The following is a 13,033-nucleotide window of genomic DNA, read 5'->3' on the forward strand; positions in this document are numbered from 1 at the left end:
GCCCCGCACAGGCCCACGCCCCCAGCACACGCCCACAGCACACGATATGAGACATGGCATGAATGGTGGAACGTACCACATACCCCCAGCGTTTGTCACACCCGCAGCACACGCCCATAGCACAATGCAGACACGCCCACAAGGGACTACTTTGCTGGCACGGTTCTTTTACCTTTTAAATGTATATGGTGGGCTTCTGCATAGCCTATGCCCTTCTGTTGCAACTGCCCTTTCCAACGCTGTATTGGGTGTTGTGATTGGTGCTGTGGTTCCTGAGATTACCCGCCTCAAAGGTTTGGGCTCTCTCTTTATTATATTAGTATAGATGTTGGTTTGGTTAACACAAATTGTTGTTGTGCCTTACTTTATGTTTCCAAATGGAAATAATAATACTAATAGTGTGATAAGTGTAAAAGTAGATGTGGATAATCTCAAAGAAGATTCACAAACAAATGTGAAGAGGATGATAGATAATAGCATCTATCACCAGGATAATTCTATTAATTACTTTCCGTTAAATGTTTGTATGAGTACGTTGACACAATGGATGTGCGAAATTGTTATGTGTGTATGCAACTACCATCGTCTGTCTCTGAGGGAGTGACTTACCATCACTTACCTCTTACATATGAAGTGTCTTGTAGTGTCTTAACAAGTCTATTTTACGAGAAGGGTAGTCTACAATACTACTACTAAAACATGGATCTAGTGTGTTTTGAAATTCCAAATAGAAGGAATGTGAATAAAGTGTATAGTGCTAGAAATGCAGAATTTATGGGTGAGTTTTTCCATTCGACCAAAAATAATTGACATTGTATATCCACATAGACATAACTTAACCAGCAGATTGCATCAGGAAGAGATTGAGTTTATTAATATGGTAGAGGATAGAAGACAAAGTTTTAGAAAAAAGACTATGGAACAGAAGTCTGATGTACCTCCTTGGGCTTTTAGAGAAGGTGATTACAATAAGGGTGAGACATACGCTGCAATGACTCTAGATTGGTATCATAGAAGGAAGCTTTGCTTACTTAGATTAAAAACTGTTTATGATAACTATTTCATTGGTTCTAGTGAATGTGATCATGTTCTTTTAATCACAGGAGTTTGGGGAATAAGAGGAGGAACTGATCCTGTTTTCCCTGGAATGTATTATCTTTGTGGTAAGAAACCTATTATAGGTTGCCTGCACATTGGTATTGGTGTTGTTATATGGGAATCATTTTCCCCCAGGTTTAACCATTTAAATAAGTCATGGAATCAATGAAAAGAAGAGGGAACTTATTCATAGTAAGAGGGGAATAAGTGTTTCGGAAAGTGTGGGTGATATTTTTGAAGCATTGATACCTTCAGTTGGGGTAATTCTAAATTCACACAAAATTAGAAAATTGTCCACTATGGTTGGTCGTTTATCAACAGACACTGCTGGTGGGTTCTTGATGATTGATACTAAAATGGTTGCGACAAGGTCTATGGTTTTGCAGAATAGACTTGCCCTCGATGTATTATTGGCTAAAGAGGGTGGAGTCTGTAGCATGTTGAAAATCTAACAAGGTTGCACATATATCCCGGATAAGAGTAAAGGTTTAGAGGGGTATATTAGGAACATTACAAATCTTTGAGAAGATTTGGCAGAACTGAAGGTTGACGGTGCTTGGTAGAGACTTGGTAAGGGTTTCTCCTCACTGAGAAATTAGTTTTCTGCTTTTGGTAATAGCCTATTAGAGAAAATACTAACGCCAATAGTCGCTGTTGCTACATGGATACTAATCATACTATCAATATATAAGTGTTGCAAATTTAAGAAAGGAACACAATATATTAAACGAAGAGCAAGAAAAAGGAAGGGGGAAGAAATAGAGTTAGAAGACAGGAGAGTAAATTACTAATAAATAGTAAAGGATATAGATGAAGTTATGTTGAAACAAAAAAGAACTACAGCTTTTTAAATGATAAAATGGTGACAAATTGTATTTGTGAGTTATTTGGTGATGGTTCTAAGTCACCATTAAAGGGGGGATTAATGGAGCAGGGTTATCACGAAACAGAACCTGCTCAGACTGAACCTCCATAGTGTGAAATGAGTAAGCGTGTGGTGTACAAACTAAATGCGAAAAGGGCTAACAAAAAGGAAAATGAAATTGAGCAAGTGCAAACTAAAATGCTGGAGTAGGCCGCAAATGCTTATGACTAATGGAAATAAAAAGGACTAATGATGCTTGATTATTCTATACTAATATGTGTTGGAAATAACATTAATCTGGGATGCGCGTGGGTAAATGCAACACACGGGGTGGGTGTGCTATGGTATAGCATTATAAGTTATTAATACAGTAGTAGCGGCACCCCCCCCCCCCAGCGCCTTGAGACCCTACGGGTATGTAGCGCGCTTTACAAGTGTCATTGATTGATTGATTGATTGATTAATAATTAATGTGTTTGTTTTCCGTAGAAGTATGGTTTTTTGCTCCGCAGAAAAGGCCAGAGATTCATTTCAGAAAATAAATGCGGGTTTAATCTAAAGGAGAAAGGGAAGGTCAAAAACTGTTCGTCCTTCACGGGTGTGCCTGCCAAAGTTTGCATGGATAAACAATATAATCTTCACAAGCTGAACACTTCCTTAAAGAGCGGCGCAATTGAACAGTCGAGGCACAAAAGTTGTTACATTACCGAGATGGAGGAAATGTGTATTATGACAGCAGCTTGAATTTGTATTTCCTGGACTGGAAGTTGATAAAATGAATAAAAAGGACAATGGAAAGTCTTACAAAAGTGTCATGACGAGAGTGTTGTGACAGTACACCCCCTTACTTAATCAATAGAATGAAGAGAAATTGTGTGTTATGAAAATCCTGTTCAGTGGGACCTACTAGCAAAGGTATCCGGCCTTAACATAACATGTGTATTTGTAAAGCGCACGTTCACCCAGAGGTCTCTTGGCGCTGAATAACAGATGTTCATTGTTACCCAACTCAATGGTACTCACTTTGTTGACCTCATATGGATGAAAGGCTGAGTGGACCTGCCAGGTTTGAACCTGTGACCATGAGGTTGAACACAGGCCCCTGCAATGGATGCATTAGTCCACTGAGCCACCAGACCCGGCATGGAGCCCTCTTTGACTACAGCCTACAGGTTCGTTCTGTGTTGCACAGAGCAGTGAGGCTTTACTAGAGGAACATGTGTTAAGAATTTCAAAGTACCAACATGGACAATAAGTAATTGACATGACCTGAAAGAAATCCAACATCAATTTATAGAAATAAAGTCTATTTTTTTTATAAATTTAGACACCAAAGCGAAGACAATCAGATGAGTATAACCAGAGCTATGGATTTTTGAAGGAAAAAAAATCAGTGCAATTCACTCATGCAAAACAATATCATTGTAGTCAATGGGAAATCACATTAGTGACAATCTATCACTAGCAGGTCAAGTTCAGTGGAAACTACTGAGTGGTAAGGTGATGTGGGTCAACAGTCAGGTGAATTTTACCTGACTCGTAGTGCTCAGGTGCAAAGTTGTCCTTGCTGTCCCTGGTGCTGAAACAGTAGTTGTCGGTTTGCTGATGTTACTGCTTAGACGGTGCTGCTGCTGGTGAAGGAACAAGTGTAAAATATCGACAACGGTGCTGCTGAGGCATAAGGTTGAATGTGCTGCAGGGCCCCTTCGAGGCACCGCATTGAACAAAAGTAGTGTTAGGAGGCTGAGCTTCAACTTAATTGGACATACTGGTGTCCAGAGGAAAATGATAGCTGTCGGAAACTTACAGGAGGTCAGGACTACATTTCCCACAATGCACTAGACAATTTACTTTTGGGTGATCCCTCAATGTCAAATGATTCTTTTGTCCTGGGAATGTGCTTTACTTGTGGGCAGCGGGGGGCTAGTACCTCTAGTTCAATAAAGTTCTGGGGTTGCCTATGTCTTGCAGAGGGGTTCCTCTTTCCTTTGGAACTGGTCTCTGGTCAGGGAGGAGTCACAGTCATGCAGTTGCAGGGAGATTGCCACAGGTGTAGGGTATCACGCCTTTGCTATGTGCACGTCCTGAAATCACAGACTCGGGCCTCTTCTTTGTCCTTGGTTGCAAGTTGGTACCTAGGGAGCCCCTTAAATCCTAGATTTAGAGGCGTTTGGGATGTGGGTGCTGGTAGCCAATGGGCTACTTGTCCCAGCGTCTAATCTGCACCTGAGCTGACCACTTCCTGTGGAGAGTGACACCTTGTCTACCCAGAAGCCTCCCTTCTGCCACTTTTAAAAATGGCAAAGCCCTTTTTTAGCTGTAACAACCAATTCACCCACCCTAGGGGTGTGGCTAGCCTTTTGTGGGGGTATATCTCCTGACTTTCTAAATTTCCCACCTGTCATGGGGGGAGGTGACACCTCCCACCCAGGCAAGACTTTATTTATGCCTCTTGAGAGAGTTCACACCTCCTGGCAGGGAGTCAGATTCCTGTCTTTGTTGCAGAGGCTGTAAGCTGTCAGCCAGGGCACAGGAAGGACTAGGGCTACCAAGTGGGCAACCTCTAAGGTAGATATTTAAGGTTCTCTGTGCACACTTGAGATAATCTGTAGTTTGTCGACAATTCTCATTTAGTACTGCTCCATTCGTTGCACTGTGTCGGTCAGTGCCTATATGTAACAAAAGGGATCAGGTCAGGCATACCATTCCCCGTGAATGTGCGCACTTTTTTTTAATGGAAACCAGAAGGGTTCCTTATCTAAATTGATGAACACCAGTAAATCAATAGATGAAGCTGTAAACCGTGTTTCTCAATATTTTATTTTGAAGAAATTCAAGCAAAAATGAATATCTTCTGGAAATAAAGATAATGTAAAATATTGATAAAAACGGTTTACAGCGTCATCTATTGATTTACTGGTGTTCATCAATTTCGATAAGGAACCCTTCTGGTTTCCAACCTCTATGGTAGCCATCTGGGTGCATTTCACATTAAATCCAACTTTGTGAAAAGGTTGGGTTTGATGAGACAAGCTGCTTGATACGAAACATGTAACTTTTCAGTAGGACCATAATGGGAGCTGGCAAACTGGGGTGCCCGGGTGCCATCCCATGTCATTTTAAGGCTCCCTGAACATGTCTAGTAGCCCCGAATGAAAGGAGGCTACTATAGGCACATATACGCTTGCACTTATATATCCACACCTTTAATATAATGTACCTTGCCTCCTGGGCTCAGGAGGTCTACCTAATGGGTGATTGGCTTACATTTAAAATTGTGATGTGACCTTGTCCCTCAAAGTGAGGGCAACGTTTACACTGCTCATGCCATCTGCATTGGCAGGCCTGCTGTCATCAGTTTACTTGGCGTCACTCAGGGTGGCACAATCAGTGCTTCAGGCCTTAGTGATCCCTTAATTTCCTTTGCCTGGTCACCATTAGTACCACTTGCCAGGGACGCATTATGGGGTTAAAGGCCTTGCAAATTGTGGTTACCAGTTCACATGCATCATATTTTAGGGAGAGAGTACTTGCCCTGGGCCTGGATAGCAGGCTCCAGTGCACTTTCAGAGTCACAACCACGACAATTTGGGAAAAAATGTGGAGTGACTCTTAGACTTCGCATCTTTGGTGTGGTTTACCCTTATTTTTTGCTTCTACCTCCTGTATTTTTGATGCTGTACAGGATTTCGTTTTTGCTGGCTTAGATGCTTTGGGCACTTTGCCACTGATGATCAGTCTTAAAGTGCAAGTACTCCATGTGTAAATTGTGATTACAATCAGTTCTCCCTGATTGGCATATTTGATTTACTGGTAAGTACATAGTAAAATGCACTGAAGTGGGCCAGGGCCTGTAAATCAAATGCTACTAGTGGGCCTGAGGCACAGAGTGTGCCACCCACACGAGAAGCCCTGGAAAAGTAGCTCAGACCTGCCACTGCCAAAGTTTAAGTGCCAGTTACACCCAGTGATGTGACGCATGGTATGCTGCAGGCACAAAAAAGCTAATGGCAGAAACAAGTCAACTTTCTGAAGGTGGCATTTTCAAAATAGTAATAAAAACCCTGACTTTTTTAAAAATAAGTAGTGTTTTTCATTACAATTCCAAAGACACTAAACAAAACATAGCTACGTGTTCCCAATTGAAAATTACAGCTCATTAAAAGTGATAAGCAATCTCCAACATTATCTTGTGGGAGGGGTAGGCCTCAAAGCAGCGTAAAGCTAATTGAGTAGTTTTCCACTACTAGCACATGTAAAACTTAAAAGTAAGTGTCCAACCTTTAGATTGCAAGGCATCCTGCTCTATGTGCTACATAGGACCTACCTTAGGGATGACTTGTATGTAATAAAAAGGGGAATGTAGGACTTGGGTGGGAATTTTATTGCAAAGTCAGCCTGGCAGTTTATAACTGCATTGAGGCTGCAGTGGCAGGCCTGGGACAGATTTTAAGGTGCTACTTAAGTGGATGGCACAATAGGTGCTGCAAGCCCACTGGTAACATTTAATTTACAGGCCGTGGGTATATGGCATACCATGCTATAAGGGACTTATAAGTAGATTAAATATGCCAATTGGGTATAAGAAAATTTAACTAATTTTGTTGAGCAAGATGTCCACCAGACGGTTGTGTCTGTAAGAGGCTCCTGACTCAGGATCCACCTTTGGGTGAATACCCCTGTTATAGTAGGGTTCTAGTGTACATCTACAGTGCTGGTGTACATTTAGGCAACTGGTGCTTCTGACTAACCAGTAAGGCGACTTGCAGCCCGATCGGAGATCATCTCTTCACCCCCGGGACCCGTCTCTCTTCGAGCCCCTCGCTTAACCGAAGAATTCGAGGTGAACACCTGACCGATTCCCATGTGGCAGCACGAGGATCTGGCTTGCAATGCTTACAAAAGCCTGGAAACCTGGCTAATGAGGTGAGTGTCTAACTGCGCTAATTTTTTTGCAGCAACAGTTTTCCCCTCCCTGATGTCCACGAGTCTACAAAGCCCCCACTAATAGAGATGAGAGTTTCAGTGGGGAATTAATGAAAAACTGACAAAATCCAAGGAGAGACTACAACATCCATAGACTGTCCAGCGACCTGGACTCTGCAAGGGAGATGCATCTCCCACCCCAAACCTGACTCCGTGGTTGCCACCAGGCTGGGAGCAGACCAGGCAGAGGATTTAAGTATACAATTTTAAACTACCTCTCCCTGCTTTGCTCATGAGGACTGAAGCACTAGATAGCGACCCCCCCCCCCTCACACTAAATCTAAAAATGTGGTAGGACTGAGACCATGAAGTCCATAGAAAGTAGAAAAGGACTAAACCCTGTAGTATTGTTGTATATGAATTTAGGACCCTTGTGTAATTTTCACGATTCATGCCCATATATAGGTATAAATCACCCTATCCTTATATAGGCATAGAAATCATAACCATATTTAGACTTAGCCCATGCAGTCCAAATACGACATGGCTACTTCCACTAGTTCCGAAAATCCACAACGATTTCTTGGAAAAACCCGCCTTCAGCAGTCAGGGACTTCCCCTTGCTTGAATATTAATTTATCCAAGAAATCATGGAGTTTTGAAAGAACTGAGTCTATGAAGACGTTATTATTTCCAACCTTACGTCAATCTCGGTACCTTTAAGGTATAAATATGCCCACATTTGCCCAGGCCAACACACGGTGCTTTGAAGCAGTTTGACTATCTACTTGCCTGACGCATCTCCCCATAGCAAGTGCCGAAGGAAGCTGACTCTCCAGCAGACGCACTAGGAGAGACGCTGTCTTTTCTCTTGCCGAGAAATCCAGCTCCAGTATTTCCAGGCTACCCTTGCGGGTTGCTGGGAAATCGAGTCCTGAGAAAGATATACAAGACCTCCTTCATTCTAAAACCAAGGTACAGAGCTGATTAGACCATTAGAGAATTCTTGGATAGATTCTTGGCAAAAAATACTAAACTTAAGCTACACCTCACTTACTTTCTCCCTAGTACTAGACTCAGGTTAGGTACACCGGTAGGCGTATTTTAGAAGCACCAGTTGAGTACTTTTAGTCTTTATTTGGTAATGTATGTATTCTATGTAATTTATGGCTTAGAAACCATATCAGGCTTTTACAGTATTATTTTATAATACTCTTCATACTGTACGCCTTGTACTTTGCAACCAGTATTACGATTGTAGCAGTTTATTTCTTCTGCATGAGAAAGAAGACTGTTCAATAACACTTTTTATTGAAAACGCTCATCTCTCTATTTCTCTGCACCTCTGGTGAAACGAAGCATGCACGATTGACTGAGTAAAATAACTATCTATTGTGTCCGCGGCCCTAGAGATACATTTCTTATTTTTGGGAAACAAAGTTGTCATGTTTATGCGGTTATCAGAAACGAATCCCTTCTTGTGTATTCGAGAAAGCTTCTAGTCATCTCTGAGCTAGCGGCCACTCACAATTAAGTCTAACATATTCGATAGAGACCTAGTCGACCTCAGTCCAACGTCTAATCTATAATATATGTTATTACAATGCGCAGAGCCTATTGGGAATATAGGAACTACATTACAGTATGCTTACAACCAGCTGCTAAAAGAGAGGCCATTTTGTAATGATTTTCGTGCTGCTACCCTAATCTACTTATTCAACCTCAACAAGCCTCTAGGGTGCAAGGTCTTTTTCACATTTTTATAATTTGATGTAAAATACATGGTCATCACCCCCATACTCACACAATATCTGTTTCGATCATTTTGATGCTTATCATGAGGACGTTTGCCCCTGTTGATCACCCAGACATGGAAAATAACCCCACTAGAGTGCCCAACATTATTTTGGAGCAGGTAGGCTACAATGTCTCCAGACATATTTATCCTCCCAATCTGGCAAAAAATGCTTCCAAAACCCTAAAACACAAATTTCTCAAATTATATCCAGAAACGCTAATTTCGGACCCTTATTTCTGCACAAAGAAGGAGCTATAATTACTGATGTTATATTCTACACAAAAAGAAGAGGACAATGGAGGCAAGACTTGCTCTCTCAGCTCAGGATCGTGGCATCTAGGAAAATTCCACATGGTCTCAAACTCTCGGTAGCCTCCTCACCGACTTACAGAGCAGATATAACCATCACCCTATACAATAATGGGATTATCCCCATACAATCCTCAGACCACAACCTAGAATTTTGTTATAAAACATTCTCTACCATCAGAAACGTTATAAATAGTAATGATCAAGCCGCAGTGGCTATGCAAGAGACACTACACGGGACACCAAAAAATGCCTCTGCAAGGCCTGAAAGCCCTATTATAAATAATACCTTACTCCAAAAGACCGAACGCTCCTACTCACCCAATTCACTTGCTCTCTGCCTCAATTCCCAACACCCGAAGCTATCCACAACCCAACCTTCACTTCATCGGTGCACCCAGGCCAGATGCACACTTAGACTACAGGCTTGAACACCCCCCATTTCCGGGCATTTGTATTTAATCATCGCCCACCTGTTCCCACACATCTTTAGAAGCCAGACTTGCTGGATAGCACTGGACCTCCAACTACTTAGGCCAATCTAAAAAGCCTCAGAAGCATCACCTCAAAGTTGGCGAACAACAAAGGAACCAACATCACATCCGAAAGGATTAGGCTTAATTACACCCTAGATTTTAATTACCATACTAGACCGAATTCACACCCCGCAGAAAACAAGATCTCAAATGTCCTGCCAAACCCCCACTTGAATTGACAAATGATACCCTACCCCAACGCCGATTAACGCCCTCCACAGGTTGAATGAGCCCCTTTCCAATAAGGACATTCATTTGATTCTCCTCTCATATGATCTCACTTACCCTGCTAACAGAGGTGATGTGGTCCATATCCAAACAGTCCCTACAAACCCACAAAGAGAGACAAGACACAGACACAGAGTTGTAAACAGGTCAAACCTTTTGCAAGTGCCCATCACTCAGCCTTCGGCAGATGACACCAAACGACACCTGAAATGCATGCAACTCAATTGCAGATCGGCTGTGAAACATTCTGCGGACATCGCAGACCTCATCCTCACATATGAGCTAGACATACTAATCCTAAATTAAGTCTCCTCACCTAAACTTGACCTTCTAGTGCCACCTAAGCACAACATCATTAGAATTGACAGACCAATCAGACCTGGTGGAGGTATTACATGCATACACAGAAACAATATAGCAGTGATACAGTCACAGAAAATAGACTTATCGACATGCAAATATCTATGCATTGATATTTGGAGCAACAACACCCCATGGTGCAAGCTGCACATGATCTATCATCTCCAGAGGACAACAAAACATTTATAGAACAAATGAAGGAAACTATCTCAACCAATGCAGGACAACACAGAACCCACAACTTCCTCAGTGATTTCAACCTGCGCTAAAGACAAAGCAGTCAACAGCCTCAAAACCTTAATAGCTGACCTCAATCTGATGCAATTCGGTACGGTCCTGCACATAACTTAGGTGCGACCATGGAGCTTATCATTGTCAAGGGTAACACCATCCAACAGGAATGTATCATCCCTTGTAACTCGCAGATCACTTTATCACCTTTCTTATCACAGAATCAATGAAGACAAAAATGGGTCAACCAAAGAAACCCAAACAATGGAAAAGAAGTATGCATAATATTTACTAGGATTATCTAACATCCATCAGCAACAACTTCCTGACACCTCCCTTGGATAAGGCGGTGTTCATGACCCAACAAACCATTGCAACAACTCCATGTTGAACATTTTAGACTCAATAGCACCCCTACAGCTAATCAGGGTATATACCAAAGACTCCAAACCTTGGTATAATAGCAGCAGAACAGTGGGGAGGGAGCACACTGCCTCTCATCCCAGCACATGTGTTCCTGTAGAAAAGGTACTGTGAACTGTGAAGGCTTGGGCACCATTTCAGCAAACCCTGATGACTTTTTTCTGCTCCTTAATACTTTTTGCTCTCTAATGATGACGGAACAAACCCAGAAACACATGTCTAGAGATAACAGCACGTTGTGCACCAACTTTGGTGAAAGACTAGAGCAACTTTGAAAGTAAGCATACTGCATTTACCAGGATGGAATGGGGTGAACTTTGTTGGGATGATAGGCAGTGTGCTCCCTCCCCCATGTTCAAAAGGCTCCCTTGAGCCAACGAGCTGACAAGCTCTCCTGGGATGCACCTGTGTGCCTGTGGAGAGGTACTGTGACCTGTGAAGACTTGGGCACCATTTCAGCAACCCCTGATTACTTTTTTCTGCTCCTTAATACTTTTTGCTCTCTACTGATGATGGGTTAAACGCAGAAACACATGTCTAGAGATGACAGCACTACCTGCACCAACTTTGGTGAAAGACAACAGCAACTTTGAAAGTAAGTGTACTGCATTTACCAGGATGTAATGGCGTGAACTGTGCTGGGATGAGAGGCAGTGTGTTTCCTCCCCCCCCTGTGTTCAAAAGGCTCCCTTGAAGCAACAAGCTGACAAGCTCTCCTGGGATGCACCTGTGTGCCTATGGAGAGGTACTGTGACCTGTGAAGAGTTGGGCACCATTTCAGCAACCCCTGATGACTTTTTTCTGCTCCTTCATACTTTTTGCTCTCTACTGATGACGGGGCTAAACCCAGAAACACGTGCCTAGAGATAACAGCACTACCTGCACCAACTTTGGTGAAATGCTACAGACACTTTCAAAGTAAGCATACTTCATTTACCAGGATGCAATGGGGTGAACTGTGCTGGGATGAGAGGCAGTGTGCTCCCTCCCCCCCTGTGTTCAAAAGGCTCCCTTAAGCCAACGAGCTGACGAGCTCTCCTTGGATGCACCTGTGTGTCTCTGGAGAGGTACTGTGACCTGTGGAGACTTGGGCACCATTTCAGCAACCCCTGATGACTTTTTTTCTGCTCCTTAATACATTTTGCCCTCTACTGAAGTGGGTCAGTACTTGCTCTAATAAGAGTCAGTGGACCCTGTTGAAAGGGTTCTCTGAACCAATAGCTAATATCATTAACTTGCCTGATATACGTAAGGCTTCTCTATAATGTGCAGGATCGGCTTTGTTTTATCGCTGTGGAATAAAGCCTGTTTGGTCTGGATCTATAATGGATGGCATGTGTAGGACTAGCCTGGCTACTAAGATGCCAGTGAATAGCTTGAGGTCCACTTTTAAAAGAGATATTAGATGATATGAGCTGCACTGCTGATTGTCTTTGTTGGGTTAGCGAATGATGGCCACTCTGGCAGTCAGCTTTTATGGGGGAACATTTCCTCGAGCCGAGAATAAGTTGTACAGTCGAGTCAGGATCGGTGCAAGCTTGGGCAGAACGTTTTATAAAAAAGAGGTGAGAACCTATCGGGTCCTTGGGATTTCTTCTGCTTTTGTCGCTATTGCTCTTTTTAATCGGGGATTACGTGAAGACGTATCGGGTAAAAATATAGCTCCAGGTTTTGCACAGACACCCTCTCCTTGAACTTGAATGACAACCTCAACCATCTCTTCTGTAGTGGACCACCCACTATCACCACTAATACCAAAGTTACTTATTGAGATGGCCAGCATCCCTCCACCCTTCAGATAGAAAAAGGAAAAAGGTAATCACTGCATAAATAACAGCAGCACCCAAAAGGTTTACGTAAACCAAAACTGCCCTACTACTATCCGTCACGCACCTGGGTCTCTTCTTGAACTATGCCGGGAATCAAAGCAATTGCTAGAGCCTGTACCAACCAAGCACCCTTCCCCTTCTTTCATGGTATTTGTGAGCTCCCATAGGTCTCCCAAAGCTGTGTCCTTGTACAAGTGAGGGAATCAACTTGCTCAAGCAGGTCTAGAATCATGGAGTCAGTCTTCCTATAGCTAGTCCATTGACTCTAGAGCCTTTCTGCCAAACCTTTATGGGGATCTTCTTTGCATCCTAACTCCGCAAGGGGAATGCAGTTTCCAGACCATGGAGTCTTTTTATTCTTTCCTTTTCCCTTCCTTCTTGTAAGTCTTATTTCCTCTACTGTTCTTTCCTCAAGTCGCTCCTTTCTTGC

The 13,033-nt window shown here is 42.7% G+C and overlaps 1 pseudogene; it reads left to right on the forward strand.

The window, feature by feature from the left end:
• The first annotated feature begins 916 nt into the window (after positions 1-916).
• On the forward strand, positions 917-1,550 carry LOC147726868 (endogenous retrovirus group 3 member 1 Env polyprotein-like; annotated as a pseudogene).
• Positions 1,551-13,033: the final 11,483 nt, after the last annotated feature.

The sequence above is a fragment of the Lissotriton vulgaris genome, chromosome 3_1 (genome assembly GCF_964263255.1).
Source record: "Lissotriton vulgaris chromosome 3_1, aLisVul1.2, whole genome shotgun sequence".
Classification (NCBI taxonomy): Eukaryota; Metazoa; Chordata; class Amphibia; order Caudata; family Salamandridae; genus Lissotriton; species Lissotriton vulgaris.